Raw genomic sequence first — 23,867 nt, 5'->3', positions numbered from 1 at the left:
TGAGGGACCACAGTGCCAGCCTTAAGCCCCATTCCAGAGCTACCCATTGGTCTCCCACATATGTTGAAGAGATGAAGAAGTTTTTGGGATTAACTTTTTTGATGGGCTTGCTAAGGAAGCCATCAATGTCTTCTTATTGGTCCACTAGTCCCTTGATGGCAATATCTATATTTTCAGCAGTTATGACTCGTGATCGATATATGCTTCTTCTTCGCATGATGCATTTTGTTGATAATGATTTAGCGTTGCCACGCGATCACCCTGATTGTGACCGTCTTTTTAAGATTCGGCCTGTCCTTGATCACTTTGTTGATCGTTTTCCTGAGATGTTTGCACCTGGAAGAGAAATAGCTGTGGACGAGTCTTTGGTGTTGTTCAAGGGCCGCTTGGTTTTTAGGCAATACATTCCTAGTAAGAGGGCACGCTATGGCATCAAACTGTATATGCTGTGTGACAGTGAGACTGGATATGTTTATAATTTCAGGGTGTACACCGGTAAGGATTCCAGCATTAACACTTCTGCTTGTCCGTCCACTTTTGGAGTGACTGAGAAAATTGTGTGGGAACTAGGTAGACGATTATTTAACAAAGGCCACCATTTATATGTAGATAACTTCTACACTAGTGTGCGTTTGTTCAAGGAGTTGGCCAAAGTGGGCACTGTTGCATGTGGCACGATGCGCAGTAACCGGAAAGGTTTTCCAATAGAACTTGTTTGCAAAAGGCTTGTGCGGGGACAGTCTACTGCATTGCGATGTGGGAAGCTTCTAGCTGTGAAGTTTTCAGACAGGAGAGATGTTTACATGCTGACTACTATCCATGACGAAAGCACTGAAGCTCTGCCAGTTCGGGGTGAGACTGCTGAAGTGCGTAAACCTGTGTGCATTTTAGACTATAATAGGCACATGGGTGGTGTTGACAGAGTAGATCAGAGGTTGGAACCTTATGCTGCTCTTCGAAAGGCTTACGTTTGGTACAAGAAGTTGGCTATCCATCTTTTCCACTTGGCATCCTTTAATGCTTTTGTTGTTTTCCAGAAATCTTGTCCTGAGTCAAAGATGCCTTTTGTTAAGTTTCAGGAGACTATAATAGGCAGCCTTGTACTAGTGGAACAGGCAAGTGTGCCACGATTTGGAGTGGTGGAGGAAGTGGCTAGACTGAAAGATCGCCACTTTCCAGAATACATTCCTCCCACAACTGCAAAAGACAATCCCACTAAAAGATGTAGAGTCTGTTGGCGAAGAGAAGTGCGGAGGGAGTCTCGTATGCACTGTCCTGACTGTCCTTCAAATCCTGGATTGTGTGTGCCAGCTTGTTTTAAATCGTACCACACACAAAAGAAGTTTTGGGAGTTTCATTGAGCTTGTAAGTGTACTGTCTGGTTTGTTTTCTGTAATATTTTTTTGTTTGCTTTTAGGTTTGCATTAGTGCAAAGCATTTAGGTTTTGAATTTGTGTTAGCAGATTTGTAGGTTTCTACATTTGATTTGTGGTATTTCTTTCAAAAATTCTAATTTCGATGGTGGTGTGTGCAGGATTGTGCTTGGATTGTTGGTGTGCGTGGACAGGCGCTTGGCTGGTGGTGTGCGTGGTCTGGTGCTTGGCTGGAATAGTGCATGGATTGGAGTTGTGCTGGGGGGGTTAGTGGATTTTTGCTTGGCTGGCGGAGTGTATGGTTAGGTGCTTGGCTGGCGGTGTGAGTGGAGTGGTGCTTGGCTGGCGGTGTGTGTGGAGTGGTGCTTGGCTGGCGGCGTGTGTGGAGTGGTGCTTGGATGGTGTTGTGTTTGTGGAGTGGCGCTTGGCTGGTGGTGTGCGTGGAGTGATGCTTGGCTGGTGGTGTGTGTGGAGTGGTAGTTGGCTGTCGGTGTGCGCTGAGTGGTGTTTGGCTGGCAGTGTGCATGGTCTGGTGCTTGGATGGTGGTGTGGGTGGACTGGCGCTCGGCAGGCGGTGTGTGAGTAGTTACTTTCTGTTGGTCACTACACACACTGCTAGTTGAGTGACACTCCACACAGTCCATCATTTTGTGTAGTTGCAGTGTCAGAAATGTGGGCGTGTGAAAGTGATGGGCCCTTGAATGGCGCTGTTTGCTGGTGTGAGTGTTGAAATGTGATGGGTCCGCGGCTGGCGGTGTGAATGTTTTGTATGTGTCACGCGTACGAAAGGTGTATGAATGGCCTGTAAAGAGGTTGGTGCCTTGACGTGGCTTTACAGCTCACGAGCTGCGAGTCAGTGGTTCAGTTTATCATACTTTCAATTATACGCAGTGTATTTCATTTTTGATGAAATTACTTGCGTATCCAATTGTATGTACTGAATCATCACTCACCCTCGTGCCAAATCCAACCAGTATGTGTGTGTGCTTGCGGATTAGATGGGTGTGCAGTAATAATTGTTTTTTTTCTAATTTCTGCAGTAGGGTGTACCTTGCCCCTTATTGTGATTGTTGTTATGTGTTGCTTTTCCATTCGGATGGTGTCAATGGTCTGGTTTGTATCAGGTATGAAAGGTGCGTGAATGGCCTGTAAAACGGTTGGTGCCTTGTCGTGGCTTTACAGCTCACGAGTTGCGAGTCACTGGTTCAGTTTTTATGCATTTATTTATTGACAGAGCATTTAATTTTTTTGAAATATCTTGTTAATAAAATTTTATGTACTGAACCATCACTCGCCCTCGTGCCAAATCCAACCTGTATGTGTGTGTCTTTGAGGAATAGATAGCCGTGCTTGAATGTTTGACTTTTGAGTAACTCTGTTAAGGTGTGGTATCCTTTTACTTGGGAGAACAAGGGGAGCGCAGGGTGGTAGGACTTTTTTGCCGGCACGGCGATCCCACGCCAAAATGTTTGGAAAAGTGCTATTTTTACCTATTTTTAAGGTTTGCAAGGAGTTCTGGGTAGGAAAACATTGGTGGACCCACACATGCCATACCTCCCTGGACTCTCCCGGGTGTCTAGTTTTCAGAACTGTTTGGGTTTGCTACTTTCCAAAGAATACCACCCACCCCGGGCCAAAAACTCAGGTGCCTCCCCCCCAAAAAATCAAAGTTATATTGCTTCAGGGTATTTTATATTCACCACTGTTAGATTTGGACCTTTTCCTGTTGCAGCCACTATGGCTACCCACGCAAGTGAGGTACCGTTTTTATCGGGAGACCTGGGGGAATGCTGGGTGGGAGGTAATTTGTGTGAGCCCAGTGATGCCACGCTTTCCCAGACTACAACGTGTGAAAAAATTGATTTTTTTCTGCTAAAATTGAGGTTTGCAAGGGATTCTGGGTAAAGGAACGTTGGCGGATCCACGCAAGCCATACCTCCTTGGAAGCGCCCGGGTGTCTAATTTTCAGAAATGTGTGGGTTTGGTAGGTTTCCATAGATGGTTGTCTCGCACGGGGCCAGAAACCCAGGTAACCCCTAAGTCCACCAGCTTTTGCAAGAGGGGTTACCTGGGTTTTTGGCCCCGTGCGAGACAGCCATCTAGGGAAACCTACCAATCCCACACATTTCTGAAAAGTAGACAACTGGGGGCTTCCAAGGAGGTATGGCTTGCGTGGATCCTCCAACGTTCCTTTACCCAGAATCCCTTGCAAACCTCATTTTTTGCATGGTAAAAAATCAGTTTTTTCACACGTTTTAGTGTGGGAAAGCGTGGCATCACTGGGCACACACAAATTACCTCCCACCCAGCGTTCCCCAAGGTAACCCGATAAAAATGGTACCTCACTTGCGTGGGTAGGCATAGCGGCTGCTTTAGGAAAAGGCCCAATTCATACTGTGGAGACAAAAACTTTACCTTTAGCCAAATAATCTTATTTTTTGAGGGGGTCACCTGAGCTTTTGGCCCGGGGCTTGGCAGGCATCTTTGGAAACTACCAAACCCAAACAGTTCTGAGAACTAGACACCCGGGGGAGTCCAGGGTGGTATGGCATGCGTGGGTCCCCCAATGTTTTCCTACCCAGAAACCCCTGCAAACCTGAAATTTTGGTCAAAAAACCCACTTTTCCATACTTTTTTGGGTGGGATCTCGCTGCCGGAACAAATGTCCTACCACCCAGTGTTTCCCTTGTTCTCCTGAGTAAAATGATACCTCACTTGTGTGGGTGGGCCAAAGGCATGTGACTTAGGCTGGGGTGCTTAATTTGTAAAACGTAAATATGAGTAAAAACTACTTTTTTCAAAATTCATTTTTGGCGTATTCTGCTTTGGGGCACCCACACAAGTGAGGTATCCTTTTACTCGGGAGAACAAGGGGAACGCAGGGTGGTATGACTTTTTTGCCGACCCGGCGATCCCAGGCAAAAAAGTTTGGAAAAGTGCAATTTTTACCTAATTTTAAGGTTTGCAGAGAGTTCTGGGTAGGAAAACATTGGGGGACCCATGCATGCCATACCTCCCTGGAGTCCCCCGGGTGTCTAGTTTTCAGAACTGTTTGGGTTTGCTACTTTGCAAAGAATACCACCGAGCCCCGGGCCACAAACTCAGATGCCCCCCCCCCAAAATCAAGGTAGTTTTGCAATAAGGTAATGTAAATTCACCACCGTACAATTTGAACCGTTTCCTGTTGCAGCCACTATGTTTACCCACGCAAGTGAGGTACCGTTTTTTTTGGGAGACCTGGGGGCACGCTGGGTGGGTGGAAATTTGTTGATCCACGCAGATTCCAGAACTTTCCACCACAGAAATGTGAGGAAAATGTGTTTTTTTGGTCAAATTTTTATGTTTGCAAGGGATTCTGGGTAACAAAACCTGGGGGTAGGCAGGCGAGTCACCCCATCCTGAATTCCCCTGGGTGTCTAGTTTTCAAAAATGTATAGGTTTGCTAGGTTTCCCTAGGTGCTGGCAGAGCTACGGCGCAAAAACAAAAGGTAGTCTTTTTGTCCGAATCGTGCTAAATTTCACTGGGAAATTGAGGTGCGACCATGCTGCGTTTTGCGCTGTTTCATGTCGCAGCCACTATGCCTACCCACGCAAGTGAGGTACCGTTTTTTTCGGGAGACCTGGGGGCACGCTGGGTGGGTGGAAATTTGTTGATCCACGCAGATTCCAGAACTTTCCACCACAGAAATGTGAGGAAAATGTGTTTTTTTGGTCAAATTTTTATGTTTGCAAGGGATTCTGGGTAACAAAACCTGGGGGTAGGCAGGCGAGTCACCCCATCCTGAATTCCCCTGGGTGTCTAGTTTTCAAAAATGTATAGGTTTGCTAGGTTTCCCTAGGTGCTGGCAGAGCTACGGCGCAAAAACAAAAGGTAGTCTTTTTGTCCGAATCGTGCTAAATTTCACTGGGAAATTGAGGTGCGACCATGCTGCGTTTTGCGCTGTTTCATGTCGCAGCCACTATGCCTACCCACGCAAGTGAGGTACCGTTTTTTTCGGGAGACCTGGGGGCACGCTGGGTGGGTGGAAATTTGTTGATCCACGCAGATTCCAGAACTTTCCACCACAGAAATGTGAGGAAAATGTGTTTTTTTGGTCAAATTTTTATGTTTGCAAGGGATTCTGGGTAACAAAACCTGGGGGTAGGCAGGCGAGTCACCCCATCCTGAATTCCCCTGGGTGTCTAGTTTTCAAAAATGTATAGGTTTGCTAGGTTTCCCTAGGTGCTGGCAGAGCTACGGCGCAAAAACAAAAGGTAGTCTTTTTGTCCGAATCGGGCTAAATTTCACTGGGAAATTGAGGTGCGACCATGCTGCGTTTTGCGCTGTTTCATGTCGCAGCCACTATGCCTACCCTCGCAAGTGAGGTACCGTTTTTTTCGGGAGACCTGGGGGCACGCTGGGTGGGTGGAAATTTGTTGATCCACGCAGATTCCAGAACTTTCCACCACAGAAATGTGAGAAAAATGTGTTTTTTTGGTCAAATTTTTATGTTTGCAAGGGATTCTGGGTAACAAAACCTGGGGGTAGGCAGGCGAGTCACCCCATCCTGAATTCCCCTGGGTGTCTACTTTTCAAAAATGTATAGGTTTGCTAGGTTTCCCTAGGTGCTGGCAGAGCTATGGCGCAAAAACAAAAGGTAGTCTTTTTGTCCGAATCGTGCTAAATTTCACTGGGAAATTGAGGTGCGACCATGCTGCGTTTTGCGCTGTTTCATGTCGCAGCCACTATGCCTACCCACGCAAGTGAGGTACCGTTTTTTTCGGGAGACCTGGGGGCACGCTGGGTGGGTGGAAATTTGTTGATCCACGCAGATTCCAGAACTTTCCACCACAGAAATGTGAGGAAAATGTGTTTTTTTGGTCAAATTTTTATGTTTGCAAGGGATTCTGGGTAACAAAACCTGGGGGTAGGCAGGCGAGTCACCCCATCCTGAATTCCCCTGGGTGTCTAGTTTTCAAAAATGTATAGGTTTGCTAGGTTTCCCTAGGTGCTGGCAGAGCTACGGCGCAAAAACAAAAGGTAGTCTTTTTGTCCGAATCGTGCTAAATTTCACTGGGAAATTGAGGTGCGACCATGCTGCGTTTTGCGCTGTTTCATGTCGCAGCCACTATGCCTACCCACGCAAGTGAGGTACCGTTTTTTTCGGGAGACCTGGGGGCACGCTGGGTGGGTGGAAATTTGTTGATCCACGCAGATTCCAGAACTTTCCACCACAGAAATGTGAGGAAAATGTGTTTTTTTGGTCAAATTTTTATGTTTGCAAGGGATTCTGGGTAACAAAACCTGGGGGTAGGCAGGCGAGTCACCCCATCCTGAATTCCCCTGGGTGTCTACTTTTCAAAAATGTATAGGTTTGCTAGGTTTCCCTAGGTGCTGGCAGAGCTATGGCGCAAAAACAAAAGGTAGTCTTTTTGTCCGAATCGTGCTAAATTTCACTGGGAAATTGAGGTGCGACCATGCTGCGTTTTGCGCTGTTTCATGTCGCAGCCACTATGCCTACCCACGCAAGTGAGGTACCGTTTTTTTCAGGAGACCTGGGGGCACGCTGGGTGGGTGGAAATTTGTTGATCCACGCAGATTCCAGAACTTTCCACCACAGAAATGTGAGGAAAATGTGTTTTTTTGGTCACATTTTTATGTTTGCAAGGGATTCTGGGTAACAAAACCTGGGGGTAGGCAGGCGAGTCACCCCATCCTGAATTCCCCTGGGTGTCTAGTTTTCAAAAATGTATAGGTTTGCTAGGTTTCCCTAGGTGCTGGCAGAGCTACGGCGCAAAAACAAAAGGTAGTCTTTTTGTCCGAATCGTGCTAAATTTCACTGGGAAATTGAGGTGCGACCATGCTGCGTTTTGCGCTGTTTCATGTCGCAGCCACTATGCCTACCCACGCAAGTGAGGTACCGTTTTTTTCGGGAGACCTGGGGGCACGCTGGGTGGGTGGAAATTTGTTGATCCACGCAGATTCCAGAACTTTCCACCACAGAAATGTGAGGAAAATGTGTTTTTTTGGTCAAATTTTTATGTTTGCAAGGGATTCTGGGTAACAAAACCTGGGGGTGGGCATGCGAGTCACCCCATCCTGAATTCCCCTGGGTGTCTAGTTTTCAAAAATGTATAGGTTTGCTAGGTTTCCCTAGGTGCTGGCAGAGCTACGGCGCAAAAACAAAAGGTAGTCTTTTTGTCCGAATCGTGCTAAATTTCACTGGGAAATTGAGGTGCGACCATGCTGCGTTTTGCGCTGTTTCATGTCGCAGCCACTATGCCTACCCACGCAAGTGAGGTACCGTTTTTTTCGGGAGACCTGGGGGCACGCTGGGTGGGTGGAAATTTGTTGATCCACGCAGATTCCAGAACTTTCCACCACAGAAATGTGAGGAAAATGTGTTTTTTTGGTCAAATTTTTATGTTTGCAAGGGATTCTGGGTAACAAAACCTGGGGGTAGGCAGGCGAGTCACCCCATCCTGAATTCCCCTGGGTGTCTAGTTTTCAAAAATGTATAGGTTTGCTAGGTTTCCCTAGGTGCTGGCAGAGCTACGGCGCAAAAACAAAAGGTAGTCTTTTTGTCCGAATCGTGCTAAATTTCACTGGGAAATTGAGGTGCGACCATGCTGCGTTTTGCGCTGTTTCATGTCGCAGCCACTATGCCTACCCACGCAAGTGAGGTACCGTTTTTTTCGGGAGACCTGGGGGCACGCTGGGTGGGTGGAAATTTGTTGATCCACGCAGATTCCAGAACTTTCCACCACAGAAATGTGAGGAAAATGTGTTTTTTTGGTCAAATTTTTATGTTTTCAAGGGATTCTGGGTAACAAAACCTGGGGGTAAGCAGGCGAGTCACCCCATCCTGAATTGCCCTGGGTGTCTAGTTTTCAAAAATGTATAGGTTTACTAGGTTTCCCTAGGTGCTGGCAGAGCTACGGCGCAAAAACAAAAGGTAGTCTTTTTGTCCGAATCGTGCTAAATTTCACTGGGAAATTGAGGTGCGACCATGCTGCGTTTTGCGCTGTTTCATGTCGCAGCCACTATGCCTACCCACGCAAGTGAGGTACCATTTTTTTTGGGAGACCTGGGGGCACGCTGGGTGGGTGGAAATTTGTTGATCCACGCAGATTCCAGAACTTTCCACCACAGAAATGTGAGGAAAATGTGTTTATTTTGTGAAAAACTTAGCTTTGCAAGGGATTCTGGGTAACAAAACCTGGTGGTAGGCAGTCGAGTCACCCCATCCTGAATTCCCCTGGGTGTCTACTTTTCAAAAATGTATAGGTTTGCAAGGTTTCCCTAGGTGCCGGCAGAGCAAGGGTGCAAAAACTACAGGTAGGCACTTTGCCAAAAAAGGGTCAATTTGTAACTGCTAAATTTAGGTGTGACCACGTTGCATTTTCCGCCGTTTCCTGTCGCAGGCACAAGGCCGACCCACACAAGTGAGGTACCGTTTTTATCGGGACACTTGGGGTAATTCAGATTTGTAAATCAACTGTTATTACCAATTGAGCTTTCATGCATTTCTCCCTTTGAATGAAAGGCATTGAGTAAAAAAAAAATCTTTATGAAAAATGACCAATAATTCTCATGCTAGTATGAGTATTCCCAACTTTGAAAATGTGCAATTATATACTGTTTCTGAAGTCTATAATTTGTACCCAATTCAGAAATACATAGGTGTCTTTCATACAGATTATTCCATGTATACATTTTCCAAGACAAAGTGCACTATACCCAGTAAATGAAAAAATACCATTGCAAGTTGCTGCTCAGTTTTTGGATCTGGGTTCGTCGGGTTCTTGGTGAAACTACAAGTCCTATATATCCCCACAACCAGGAAGGTCTAACGGATGTAACGGTATATTGCTTTCCAAGAGCTGTCAAAATTAGAAAAAAATATAGGTGAAAACGTTGAGACAAAAGGCTGTTTTTTTCAACAAAATTTCAAATATTCCAATATCTAACTGTTAGTTTCTATAACGAAACCTTCATGGATTTAGACAAATGACCCCTTTCTGAATTCAGAATTTTGTCTACTTTTCGAAAATGTAAAGCTTTCCAGGATCCATTATTGCTTTCAAACTCATTTCTACCATTAACTGGAAGGAGGTGGAAAGCTCTAAAAATAGCAAAAATAGGCTATGTCCCAGAAAAATGCCAAAACTGAGTAAAAAATTTCGGTTCTCTGACAAAAGTCTGTCATTCCCTGAAAGCTGAGAAAATGGAGATTTCAGCCCCACAAACCTTTTTGTGATACCATTTTCAGGGAAACACCCAGAGGCTTTCATTTGCAGCCCGTTTTTCCCATTTTTCTGAAAAAACAAAAAAATCACTATATTTTGCTAAATTTCTGGGCCCCTTTCAAGGGAATCCACAAACCCAGGGCGCCTTTAGAATCCACATGATGTTGGAAGAAAAGGACGCAAATTTGGCGTGGATACCTTATGTGGTCAAAAAGTTACAAGGGCCTAAGCGCGCACTACTCCAAAACGCCAAAAAAAGCCTCAGCACAGGAGGGGAAAAGGCCTAGCAGCGAAGGGGTTAAAAGAGTCTTCTCCTCTCCTTTCTCAGCAAGGCAAGCAGCAGGCCAGTCTTTCCAGCGTCTTCTTCTCCTTCTAGTCGGGCAGAGGTTCTTTGTGAGAAACAGGATTCTGATTTACAAGGAGCAAGGCTCCTACTTTTATACAGCATTTCTTTTGTCTTCTCAGGCCAGGGGGGCCTTTGCATAACTGCTTTCAGTCTCTGAGCACTTGTTGGGGGTACTTCTGGCTTCTGCTTTCAGTGTGAGGGCAGGCACATCAGACGCTCCACAGGGAGGCGGAGCCAGCATTGTGTGGACAGGGGCAGCCAGGAGTACCTTGATGACAGTGCTTCGCCCTTCCTGGGCCAGGTTCAGGCTGAGTCATCAGTAGCTCCCCAGGGGAACGGAGCGAGCATTGTGGTGGCAGAGCACAGCCTTATTAAGAGTCCTGGGGCACTCCTACCTCCCACTAAGGTGTAATCCTTGCATTCACCACCTGTCATCCCCCAGCCCTGTCACTCACACAACCCAGACAGTCAGATACACATACTGCAGAGGCGGGCTGAAATGGTTAGGCAAGCAAATGCTAACTTTCTAAAAGTAGCATTTGCAAACACAGGATATTAAAATACTTTACTAAAAGAAGTATTTTATTATTCTGAGTTCAGGCATACTAAACATTATTTTCTACCATGTTCCCTGAGCCTGCTGGGATTATAGTGTAATAATTCCAGCAGCCCATCTGGCCTAAAGGGAACAGGTAGCCTTACAATAGTTAAAAACGAATTTGGCAGTAATTCACTATTAGGACATGCCACACTCATTAGAGCATGTCCTACCTTACACTTACAAAGCACCCTGCCCATAGGCCTACCATAGGGGTGACTAATATGAAGTTAAGGGAAGGTTTAGGGGCTGGCAAGTGGTTGCACCTGCCCAGCCAGCATGACAGTACCAGACTGCACGCAGGTTCTGCAATGGCAGACCCTAGACGCACTTTAAGGCTGCTTCTGTGGGTGGCGCAACCAGCGCTGCTGGCCCACTAGCAGTATTGGCATTCACAAGCCCTGGCACTCCTGGGGCACTTTACTGGGGACTGACAGTAAATCCAATGAACCAATCAGGAATATCAATCACAGTTACATTTTACATAGGGAGCACTTGCACTGCGGCACAGATTGGCCGTGGCGCAGTGCCCTGAGCAGCGGACACCAGCAAAAACATCTGAGGCACATCAGCAAAAAGTGGAAGGCAAACTCACGCCAAGGTGCCAGGTCTAACACGTGTCCCCTCCAGCTGAAAAGTGGGGAGAACTACCCTTCCCCAGGGAGTTCCTCATCACTAAGGCGGAAAAATCTGGACAGACCATCAGTATTGGCGTGATCTGTGCCAGGGCGATGTTCCACCGTGAAGTCCATACCCTGTAGGGAGATGGACCACCTCAACAGCTTTGGGTTCTCACCCCTCAATTGCATCAACCATCTGAGGGGCCTGTGGTCTGTCTGAACCCGGAAGTGAGACCCAAACAAGTAGGGTCTTAGCTTCTTCAGTGCCCAGACCACAGCAAATGCTTCTCGCTCTATTGCACTCCACCTACGTTCCCGTGGAAGTAACCTCCTACTGATGAAGGCTACAGGTTGGTCCCAGCCCTCCTCAGTCATCTGTGAGAGAACAGCCCCTACACCATGCTCTGAAGCGTCTGTTTGCACTAAAAATTCTTTGGAGAAATCAGGGGCCAAAAGCACGGGCGCCGTGCACATGGCAGTCTTCAGGGTATCAAAAGCCTTCTGACAGGTGTCAGTCCAAATCACATTCCTGGGCTGCTTCTTAGAAGTCAGCTCTGTCAAGGGGGCCACAATAGTGCCATAGACCTTGACAAACCTCCTGTAGTACCCAGTGAGCCCCAGGAAGGCTCTCACTGCAGTCTGGGTCTTGGGGGGTTCCCAAGCCAGGATGGTCTAAATTTTGGGTTGCAAGGGTGCCACCTTGCCACTCCCCACTTGGTGTCCCAAGTACACCACTGAGCCCTGCCCAATCTGGCACTTGCTTGCCTTGATTGTGAGGCCTGCTTTGCGCAGCGCCATCAACACTTCCCAGAGGTGTCGCAGGTGTTCTGGCCAGGTACCACTGAACACTGCGATGTCATCCAGGTAGGCGGCACGGAACTCATCCAGCCCAACCAACACCTGGTTGACCAACCTCTAAAAGGTGGCAGGGGCATTCTTCATTCCAAATGGCATAACCCGGAACTGGAAATGCCCATCTGGTGTAGAGAATGCTGACCTCTCTTTTGCCCCATCGGTCAAGGCGATCGGCCAGTACCCAGACATTAGATCAAACGTGCTGAGGAACCGGGCAGCCCCTAGCCGATCAATGAGCTCATCAGCTCTGGGGATAGGGTGCGCGTCAGTCTTGGTGACTGAATTGAGCCCTCTGTAGTCCACACAGAACCGGAGTTCAGGTGTGGCTCCCGGCGCAGCAGCCTTTGCGACCAAGACCACGGGGCTGGACCAAGGACTGCTGGAGGACTCAACCACCCTAAGAGCAAGCATCTTGGAGACCTCCTCCTTGATGCAGGCCCTGACCCTGTCAGTTACTCTGTAGGCCTTATGCCTCACAGGTAAGCTGTCTCCTGTGTCCACATCATGGACGCACCAATCTGTGACACCAGGAACCAGGGAGAACAGATCTGGAAACTGCCCCAGCAATTGGCGGCAGTCTTCCTGTTGCTCAGGCGTCAGGGTGGGTGAGAGGTTAACTCCATCCACTGACCCATCTTTCTCAGAGGCTACCAAGAGGTCAGGAAGAGGCTCAGACTCCTCCTCCATTCCATCATCAGTTGCCAACAACATGCCCACTTCGGACCTCTCCAAGTGGGGCTTAAGGCGGTTAACATGTAGGACCCTCAAAGGGTTCCTGGGAGACTGCATGTCCACCTAGTAGGTTACCGGACTCTTGACTCCACAACCTCTAATGGACCTGTCCACTTATCCTGAAGTGCACAAGGCTCCACTGGGGCCAAGACCCTCACCTTTTGCCCAGGCTGAAGCTCTACCAGAGTGGCATTCTGGGCGTACCACCGCTTCATCTCTTCCTGGCTGGCTTCCAGATTTGCCTCAGCAAGTTGTCTGAAGCGCCTGGTCTGGTTCCTGAAGGCCAGCATGTAACTGTATAAATTCTGGGAAGGTTTCCTGGGAGATTGCTCCCAGCCTTCCTTTACCAAACTCAGAGGTCCTCTCACTGGGTGACCATACAGTAGTTCAAAGGAGCTGAACCCTAGGGACTTCTGTGGCACCTCACGGTATGCAAAGAGAAGGCATGGCAAGAGGACGTCCGACTTACGCCTCATTGGACCTTCCAGGCCCATGATCATGCCTTTCAGGGTTCGGTTGAATCTCTCAACCAACCCATTTCCTTGGGGATGGTAAGGGGTGGTGAACTTGTAGGTTACACCACACTCTTGTCAAAGGGACTTCATATACTTGGATATGAAGTTGGTCCCCCTGTCGCTCACCACCTCTGGAGGGAATCCCACTCGTGAGAAAATTCCCATCAGTGCACGTCCCACCACGGGGGCCGTCACTGTCCTCAGAGGGATGGCTTCAGGGTACCGGGTGGCATGGTCCACCAAGACCAGGATGAACCTGTTGCCCATGGCTGTCTTGGGGTCCAGAGGCCCAACAATGTCAATACCCACTCGCTGGAATGGCGTACCGACCACGGGGAAGGGTTGCAGAGGAGCCTTGTGCCTCCCTCCGCTCTTACCACTTGCCTGGCAAGTCTGACAGGATCTACAATGAGCATCTGAGCTCTTGTGCATTTGGGGCCAATAAAAGTGGGTGACAAGCCTGTCATGGGTCTTGTCCATCCCCAAATGTCCTGCTAACGGCACATCATGAGTCAACCCCAGTAGGAAGGCTCTGAACTTCTGGGGTACCACCAGCACACGGGCTGACCCAGGTTCAGCAGCCTTAGGCTCTGAATACAGGAGGTCATTCTCCCAGTACACATAATGTGTCTTGGCCTGAACACCATTGGCCTGCTCTGCAGCCTGCTGCCGCATACCCACGAGAGAAGGGCATTCTTTCTGCTCCCTGCAGAATTCTTCCCTGGAGGGGCCTCCTTCTTGCTGCCAATGGGTCAGCTCAGGCAGGTCCCCCAGTTCAGCAATCTGTTCCCCAGTAGGCTCCAGGGCATCCCCCTCAAGGTCTGCTTCCTCCTAGACGTTGGAACTTCAGGGGCCGGTTTCCCGCACCCCCTGCGCCTTCTCTCTAAGGCCGGTTCCTGGGCCTCTCCTTCAGGCCCCAGGATCTCTTGAGCACCCCTACTGGCTGCCATTGCCCGGGTGGTCACGCACGCCCAGTCAGGCAGACCCACCATCCTCAGGTGAGTCGTCTTCTCCACCTTTTCCCAAGGGGAGTCCTCCAAGTCATTCCCTAGCAAACAGTCTACAGGCATGGTTTTCCTCACACAGACCTGCAGAGTACCAGAGACCCCCCCCACTCGAAGGGAACTTGAGCCATCGGACACTGACTCTCTGAATTATCAGCATTGATAACCCTACAGTAGGCATGGGGTACAACCTGCTCTTGAGACACCAGGTGCTGCCTCACTGCAGTCACACTGGCTCCTGTATCTCTAAGAGCTTCAGCTTTCTTACCATTGATGGTCACCACCTGCCCATATTTTTTAGTGTTAGAGGGCAGGTAGTTCTCAGGGACCATCTCACTGTCTCCTAGCGAGACTAGGGTCATCTGGACAGGATCTCCACCCCCTGGGACCACTACTTCTTCTCCCAAGTGAACACTAGTTACTTGCCGGGGTGGAGCACCAGTGGGTGCTGGTTTACCAAACAGGCGACACTTGGGGTCACTGGCAATGTGCCCCGGGTCACCACATCTGAAGCAATTGAAGGGCCCCTTTGGAACAGGCCTACCTGTCGGGCCCCATTCTGCTTTGGGGGTGGGGGTGGCTGAGAACCTCGCTGCTGGTTCCCATGGGGATTACTTTGGGGGCCTCGCTGGGACCCTCTTTGTTTACCCCTGTCCCCCCCACTCTTCTGCTGGGGACCCTGCCCACCCTTGGCGGAGTCTCCCACTGGACCCTTGTAGACCCTGGTGCTGAGCCAGCGGTCCGCCTCCTCAGCAAGCTTCCTCGGGTTGGACAGCTTGCTATCAATCAGGTGCTGGCGTAGCTCAGGAAAACAGTGATCAGACAAGTGCTCCCATGCAATTAGTTCAAGAAGCCCCTGAAAATCATTTACCTTACTACCCTTTACCCATCCATCCAGTGCTCTGCAAAAACCAGTCACATACTCCACATACGTATTCCCAGGACGCTTTACACTCTCCCTGAACTTCTGTCTGTACATTTCAGGGGTAAGCCCATACCTGGTCATTAAGGCCTCTTTCATGCGGGGGTAGGAACTCTGTTCTTCAAGGTGCAAATCTAGGAAGGTGTCCCGCCCTTCGCTAAGGAACCTTCCCCACAACCCCGCTCCCCAATCTTTGTCAGGGACCCGGTGGGAGGACATGGCTACCTCATATGCCCTAAACCACTGTCCTATGTCATCCCCCCTAAAGAACTCCTTAACTACATCTTTGGGTATGTACACCCTGGACTCTACCTGCACCAGCGTTGTGCTGCCACCAGAAGGAGTTGTTCCCAAACCTCTCAGCTCCAACTCCTTCAATCTTAGGTCATGGTCCAGCTGGCGTTGCTGCGCCTCCATGGCCATTCTTTGCTTGTCCATCTCCATTTGTCCAGCTAACTTTGCCATCTCCATTGCATGGGCCCAGTCTGCTGCCCTGTCCGCCAGCTCCTCTGGTGACAGGCCTCTGCTGGGCTCCACAATGCCTTCTGGTGGTATGATATCCACCGCATTCTGTGGTTCTCTAAACTCTTTCCAGGCTCTCAGTGCCTTGATGAATTGGCCTATCTTTTTGCACCCAGTGTGTGCAACTCTGAATTTTCAACAGAAGCCTCTCAATTGCTCTAGTTTGTAGCCCTCCAGACCTCCGTGTTCCCAATCCACATCTTCAATTCCAGAAATCACAGAGGGTGCTCTTCCAGCAGGGAGTGAGCGAGGCGTGGCTTCAGCAATGGCAGATATCTCAACAAAATTATCAAAAATGAAAATCTGTGGCTGCGTTATAGGTCTGCTCTCGCTATGCGGTGATCAGTAATTCACTGTATGTCAACTGCAAATGCAAATTCGCAAATCTTCACCGCTGCGTCCAATGTTAGAATTGGGGGTCTCTGGTTGGCGCAAGTATTCACTTGTGACAAGCTGGGACCCTCTCCTCTAAGTCAGGGCGAAGGATGACCCCTTAGAACTACCCTTGCTCACCCTCTAGGTTCGTGGCATGAGCAGCCAAGGCTATTCTTCAGGCATTATTCAGTTAAGCATTTGTAATAACACACACAGTAAAATGTACCAATCCCCCCACAAATGGACACCAGGCTGTGAATATATAAAAATACGCTCCTTTATGTAAAAATATATATATAGCAGTACAGACTTATCACAAGACCAAATATAACGTTGTTTTCAGATTAGGCCACAGATTGTAAATAGGCAAGCTTTTAGTTTCAAGTTCAAATGTGGATTTCCTTGTAAAATCACTTCTCTACAGTCTTTCAATGTTAGTTGCTTCCGAAGCACCTCTTTGCACCAGTTCGGGGGACCTTAGACTCGCCCTGGGCCTCCGGTGCGCTTCGCATCGCTTCCCCCGCTCTCCTTGAGGAACCTGACCCGGACCCTACCGCGGCTCACGCATCGGGCGTGAGGACGCCTATGCCACATACGGCTCTTCCCAGCGGCTCGGGGACAAAGCTAGATGCGAGCCGGGCTCGGCAGTGCGGCTTGCAGTGCGGTCAGGTAGGGAGGCGGGGAACTGGGAGGCCGGGTGCGCTAGGCTCCACGGACAAAGTACTTACAATGGCCGGAGCGAGAGGAGCGCCAAAGGGGAAATAAAACGTTGCGGGCCCCTAGCCCGGGTAGATCTCAGGAATGGTGCAGTCTCTTCGCGGGTTGGACGAGTCGTACATGGTAGGGCGACTCGTTCCGGTCAGGGGTACCTTCGGATCCTTTACGTCAGCGGGTGCGGGCACGCAAGCAGGCGCGGTCCTCGACCCCCTCAGTACGCCGGTACTGGGGGTCTCCACAAGGGGGGCGGCGTGGCTCGCAGACTCTCGGGGATAGCAAAGCGGGGACGGCAGGGCACGGTCCGTGCAGGCTGCGGGTCCCGGCGTGGATCACTATCGCCTCTGGAATTCCGGCAGGAGGGGCGAGAGCGCTTCAGCGCGCTCCTATTGACAGGCTAGGGGCAGAGAAGCAGGCAGCCTAGCCCGGGGGCAGAGAGCGACTCCGATCGGAGCGAGGCTCTCACAGGGTTAAAGGCAGACAAGCTCCCGAGTGCCACAGCCCTAGGAGGGGCGAAGAGGGGCGCAGTCTCCCTCCGGCGGGAGGCACACACGGCTCGAAGTTGGAGGACGAGCAAAGGCACCAAGAACCCACTAGTACTGGGGTTCAGATCAGGGGGCAAGCTCAATCAAGCCCTTGGAGAAAAGTTTCAAGCACAAGTCAGCAAAGTCTTTTTAAAAGAGTCTTCTCCTCTCATTTCTCAGCAAGGCAAGCAGCAGGCCAGTCCTTCCAGCGTCTTCTTCTCCTTCTAGTCGGGCAGAGGTTCTTTGTGGGAAACAGGATTCTGATTTACAAGGAGCAGGGCTCCTACTTTTATACAGCATTTCTTTTGTCTTCTCAGGCCAGGGGGGGCTTTGCATAACTGCTTTCAGTCTCTGAGCACTTGTTGGGGGTACTTCTGGCTTCTGCTTTCAGTGTGAGGGCAGGCACATCAGACGCTCCACAGGGAGGCGGAGCCAGCATTGTGTGGACAGGGGCAGCCAGGAGTACCTTGATGACAGTGCTTCGCCCTTCCTGGGCCAGGTGCAGGCTGAGTCATCAGTCGCTCCCCACGGGGGCGGAGCCAGCATTGTGGTGGCAGAGCACAGCCTGATTAAGAGTCCAGGGGCACTCCTACCTCCCACTAAGGTGTAATCCTTGCATTCACCACCTGTCATCCCCCAGCCCTGTCACTCACACAACCCAGACAGTCAGATACACATACTGCAGAGGCGGGCTGAAATGGTTAGGCAAGCAAATGCTAACTTTCTAAAAGTAGCATTTGCAAACACAGGATATTAAAATACTTTACTAAAAGAAGTATTTTATTATTCTGAGTTCAGGCATACTAAACATTATTTTCTACCATGTTCCCTGAGCCTGCTGGGATTATAGAGTGTAATAATTCCAGCAGCCCATCTGGCCTAAAGGGAACAGGTCGCCTTACAATAGTGAAAAACAAATTTGGCAATAATTCACTATTAGGACATGCCACACTCATTAGAGCATGTCCTACCTTACACTTACAATGCACCCTGCCCATGGGCCTACCATAGGGGTGACTAATATGAAGTTAAGGGAAGGTTTAGGGGCTGGTAAGTGGGTGCACCTGCCCAGCCAGCATGACAGTACCAGACTGCACGCAGGTTCTGCAATGGCAGACCCTAGACACACTTTAAGGCTGCTTCTGTGGGTGGCGCAACCAGCGCTGCAGGCCCACTAGCAGTATTGGCATTCACAAGCCCTGGCACTCCTGGTGCACTTTACTGGGGACTGACAGTAAATCCAATGATGCAAAACACACAACAGAGCAGACCAGATCTAGGAATGGTGTGTAGCTATACTAGTGACTGTGAAACAGTTGGATGCATGTGTGAGCGAATGCTATTGAGTCACAAAAGCTAGAACAAATCCCATCAGCCCACCCTTTTGGTGGAGTTTACGTCATATGGGAATTGATGATCATTCAATACCACGCCCGACCATATAGTGCCGGTGCGGGAATGGATGTCAATACTCTAGCCATGATGTTCATCAAAAAATAGTATTAATAAAGTGCAGTGCTCAAGTGATCGTGATGAATAAAATTGACTACTAAGACTCAGGAAACGTTCAGATAGAAGTCTAGGTGTCAAAAATTAAAAACACGCCAAGTAGTTAGACTACACTCTGGCGCTGTGCAGGACGGTCGACATGTTTCAGCCTCTTGGGGAATTACCCCGGCTTTCTTCAGGACCTCAGATATGGAATAGCTACTGCAACTGCAAGTGATGTGTTGAATGAGGGATAACATAAAATGTACTTAGGAAAAGTGGAGGGGCACTTCCGCTTGGCTCAGAACTAGGGGCACCGACGGACAGAGCGGGGCCTCATACTCCCGAGCGGTTGCCGGGTGAGGTGAGGTCTTCACCCACACAAAGCTGGGAAGAAGATATGTTTCTCTCCCTCCAGTGGACATATGAGCATAAAGTTCCTGGTAGATATGTAACTTTTCCTAAGTACATTTTATGTTATCCCTCATTCAACACATCAATTGTAGTTGCAGTAGCTATTCCATAACTGAGGTCCTGAAGAAAGCCGGGGTAATTCCCCAAGAGGCTGAAACATGTCGACCGTCCTGCACAGCGCCAGAGGGTAGTCTAACTACTTGACGTGTTTTTAATTTTTGACACCTAGACTTCTATCTGAAGGTTTCCTGAGTCTTAGTAGTCAATTTTATTCATCACGATCACTTGAGCACTGCACTTTATTAATACTATTTTTTGATGAACATCATGGCTAGAGTATTGACATCCATTCCCGCACCGGCACTATATGGTCGGGCGTGGTATTGAATGATCATCAATTCCCACATGACGTAAACTCCACCAAAAGGGTGGGCTGATGGGATTTGTTCTAGCTTTTGTGACTCAATAGCATTCGCTCACATATGCATCCAACTGTTTCACAGTCACCAGTATAGCTACACACCATTCCTAGACCTGGTCTGCTCTGTTGTGTGTTTTGCATCTTGTCAGTAGGGGAGTGAGCAGACAGGTCGTAAAATATTCCCCTTGACCCTCCACCCATATGTTTTTTATTAGTAAATCCAATGAACCAATCAGGAACATCAATCACAGTTACATTTTACATAGGGAGCACTTGAACTGCGGCACGGATTGGCCGTGGCGCAGTGCCCTGAGCAGCGGACACCAGCAAAAACATCTGAGGCACATCAGCAAAAAGTGGAAGGGAAACTCACGCCAAGGTGCCAGGTCTAACAAATATATTTGATTCCAGGTTGTGTTTGGCTATTTGTTGACTCTTTTTGCTTGTGTGATAATTCAGTTGTGTATCAAATTCATGGTTTTGCAGTATTATAAGTGTAATTATATTAGTTTATTTCCTATTGAAACTCTTTGGGACATTGTTGCTTGAGATAAAAAGCAGTGTTGGTCACCTCAGGCTAGGACAGGCAGTCTTTTAACAGCTGGAATCCTTCATTGGCCTAGTAGATCTGCCCAGAAAAACGAATATCCGGTTGTGAAGGCCTGTGCTGAGTGGTCGTACTTACTGAGCAGCAACAACATTTAGAAGCTCTGTGGGAAACATGTCCTCCTTCATCTTAAAAAGGGGATTTAATAAATGAGATACATTCTGTACAGTGCCCTCAAATATAAACCTCAGTTTTTCAGTGTTGAAGGGCACTACTACCTTAAGTTACACATAATTCTACTGAGAGGAAAGAGAAGAAGGTGTAACTCAATACCCTTCCAGGCGACTCTGCAGAAAACCAATTCAGATCACAAGTTGAGAAAACTTAGCAGTCAGAATCTGTTTAAAATTTCTAGCAAAAATACTAAACACGAGTCAATTGTGAGACTTACGGATGTAGACAGCAAATGGGTAACACAGGCAGGTAATGTACATGATGTATGGGAAAGGAGGGAGGAGGTAAATTATAGAACAATACTTTACAAAAAACAACAGATTCGATCATTTCCATTGTGACGTGTGGTTGCCTCCAAGGTCTTGTAGAGGAAAGGTGAAGGGGAGGGTAGCATAGTTTTTCATGGTCGATAAGGTGGACCTTGACTGCACCACTGAAGGTGGGGAGATGGGAAGAGAGGGCTGGACCCAGAATTCATAGGTCAGGGCATTCTAGTGGTTGCATACCAGCAGATCAAGAAGCTTAAGCTTGGTTGGGAGGAAGAGAGATTTGGGGACATATCTGTGACTGAAAATGACATTGCTGCATGTTGAGAGAAGGCCAGAGGAGCTATGAAACCAAAACGGAAAAAAGTGATGTTACAGATTTCGGCCCAATTTTGAAGTTTTTGTCAGAGTTGCCTAATATCAGTGTGGAATGATTCATTGGTCAAATCCTCAAGAAAGAAATCTATAGGAAGCTTTCTCTTGAGGCCCAGTCGATAAATACCCTGTACAAGTCGCATAATCCCTTATAGCCCATACCTGCTCAGTTCATTATCAATGCCACATACTTTGATCTTGATAACTATATATTACCCTCTATGAGTGGTAGATACTGCACACATTATCAGTGATACATAGCAACTAAGCATTTTGAGTATTTAAGCTGAAAATGTGAAGGATAACAAATGTTATTGTTCAAACGTTGGCACCTTACAGGCCTGCTTTAAGTTGATGGGCAGTGATAAGTCAATGAAACATGAGCATCGTCTTTAATCTTCATATTAGTGCATCCTTCGCTCCAAAAATTTGTACAAAATGCTGCAGTAGTATATATATATATATATATATATATATATATATATATATACATACATATACATATATATATGTATATATGTATATATATATATATATATATATATATATATATATATATATATATATATATATATATATATATATACATATATATATATTGAATATAAGATTATCCAAAGGGAAACAGACAACCATCCGGCACTCCAAGGTAGGATTAAAAGTCCTCAGTTTATTTATAAAAATGACAAGTTCACATCAACGCGTTTCGGGAGTCAAGCTCCCTTGTTCACGATGTTTGACCACCATTTTTTTCACGTTAAAATACATTTCACAGTGATAGTGGAAATCGACAATGGACACAGTGTTTACTAGTGAATCACAAACTCATGGAGTGTGGCGGCCATATTTAAATGTGTTCCTTCACAGCAATCACAATACTTTTTTACCACAACCGACCTTAATTTGTAGTACTTCTCTTTGCACTAATCTGGTTAGAATTAATTAAAATTCTTAACCCTATATATTAATTGGGAATATTACTTCCTCAATTTTATACTTTAGAATAGACACAAATTGCAGTGTGTGTCCATTCTATAAATAAAGTGCAAGTGCTTTCGAGAGTTCACAATCTTCGGATATTTTGCAAATATGGCGACAAGTGCCTGTTTCCATTCATTATTGGTTCTTCCAGAATTCAAGGTGCCAGTGCAGCAATACTATTTCATAATATGCATCCATCATTATTTAAAATTCAAAAAACAGTTCCTTATGAAACGAAAAAACAAATCGATAAAAATTTTCCTCAGTCTAAATACCGATAGTAAATTCATGTCAATTAAGAAGGGATTCACAGATATCTTAAATCACCTTTGCCACATAAAAAAGTGCTTGTGTTTATGTAAACAATGATAGTTTCTCAATGTAAACATTTCACTCTTTTCAATGTAAACAATTTCAAAGACAGTACTCTATTGATAAATAAAGTGCAAGTGCTTATGTAAACTAGATACTTTTTTTTCTAAGTAAACATTTCCATTCCTTACCCTTTCTCAGTTACGTTTCATTTCAGTGCAAAAGAATTTTCACAATAAAGTGTAGATGCATAATAATTCCTAGATTGCAAGAACTATCTTAGTAACATTGGTCCAATTCTTAGGTATTTCAAAAAATACTATCACTGTTAAAAAAAAAATAATTCTTACTTAAAAACATAATCAATTCATGGTTACGGGTGCAGATTCTCCTAATCTCAACTATTCATCAAATTCTTTGTATTTTTCAAGACAGACATGTATATAAATCCTCATCTACGTTGATCCCATGCGGTTGGTTGCAATTAAATTCCAGAATAAAATATGTCTCTAACTTCCGGAGTTCCCTTTCCCTGTCCCCCCCTCTCTTTCTCTTGGGGACTTCTGCTATACAGGTATATTGCAGGCTCGCAGGATTGCTTTGATGATGGGACTCAAAATGCCTCGCAATCGGATACGTTCTGTCTTGATTGACAATTGCTTGCCTATGTTGAAGGATTCGTTGATGGACAGGTAGAGTGGTACTACCTATATATACCTTTGGGCATGAACATTGTAACAGATACACAACAAAGTTGCTCTTGCAGGTCATAAAACTTCTGATGGTAACAGTTTTGTTAAAAAATGTTTTAAAGTCGGTCCTGTTCATGCCATGTTGGCATGCCTTACATTTAGTAAATTTTTTAAAACCAGGTTTTTGTTTTAACCAGTTAGAGGTACCCTTCTTTTTCTCAGTAAATTCACTTCTAACGATCAAATCTTTGAGCGATTTAGTTTTCCTATAGGTAACCTCAGGATTCTTTGTCACTCTAGGACCTAGCACCGGATCGTTTTTTACAAGGTACCAGTGTTTTTTCAAGATGGATCTAATTTCTTTATGTTTTGTATTAAATGTGGTTATAAACCTAGAGTTAACCTGGTTCCCCTGATGTTTATTCTGTTCCTGCTGTTTTTTAGTTCTTGAGGGTTCAAACAATATCTTATGTCGAACCAGATTTTTAGCTTTCGTGGATGTCCCCTTCAAAATATCTAGTTTGTAACCCCTTTGGATAAATCTTTGGGTCATTTCTTTTTCAACCTTGTTGAACTCTTCATCACTGCTGCATGTTCTCCTAGCTCTATAGTATTCCCCAAAGGGAATACTTCTAATCAATGCGGCGGGATGAGCACTGTCCGAAAGGAGAACTGAATTTCCAGCAGTAGCCTTACGAAAAACAGTTGTTTCCAATTTATCTTTAAGTGGTCTGATTCTAATGTCTAAAAAGTCTATTGTGGTTTTGCTGTGATGACCTACAAACTCTAGATTTATGGAGTTTTGATT

The 23,867-nt window shown here is 46.9% G+C and overlaps 1 protein-coding gene across 3 annotated transcripts in view; it reads right to left on the bottom strand.

Moving 5' to 3' along the window:
* Window positions 1–23,867, bottom strand: part of CCDC178 (coiled-coil domain containing 178) — a 1,259,352-nt gene that overhangs the window by 694,549 nt on the left and 540,936 nt on the right. The gene's annotated exons all lie outside the window — the stretch shown is intronic.

Source organism: Lissotriton helveticus, chromosome 4_1, assembly GCF_964261635.1.
Source record: "Lissotriton helveticus chromosome 4_1, aLisHel1.1, whole genome shotgun sequence".
In the NCBI taxonomy this organism is placed as follows: domain Eukaryota; kingdom Metazoa; phylum Chordata; class Amphibia; order Caudata; family Salamandridae; genus Lissotriton; species Lissotriton helveticus.
The sequence above is the reverse complement of the archived record's forward strand: the minus strand, read 5'-3'. Positions and strand labels throughout refer to the sequence as shown.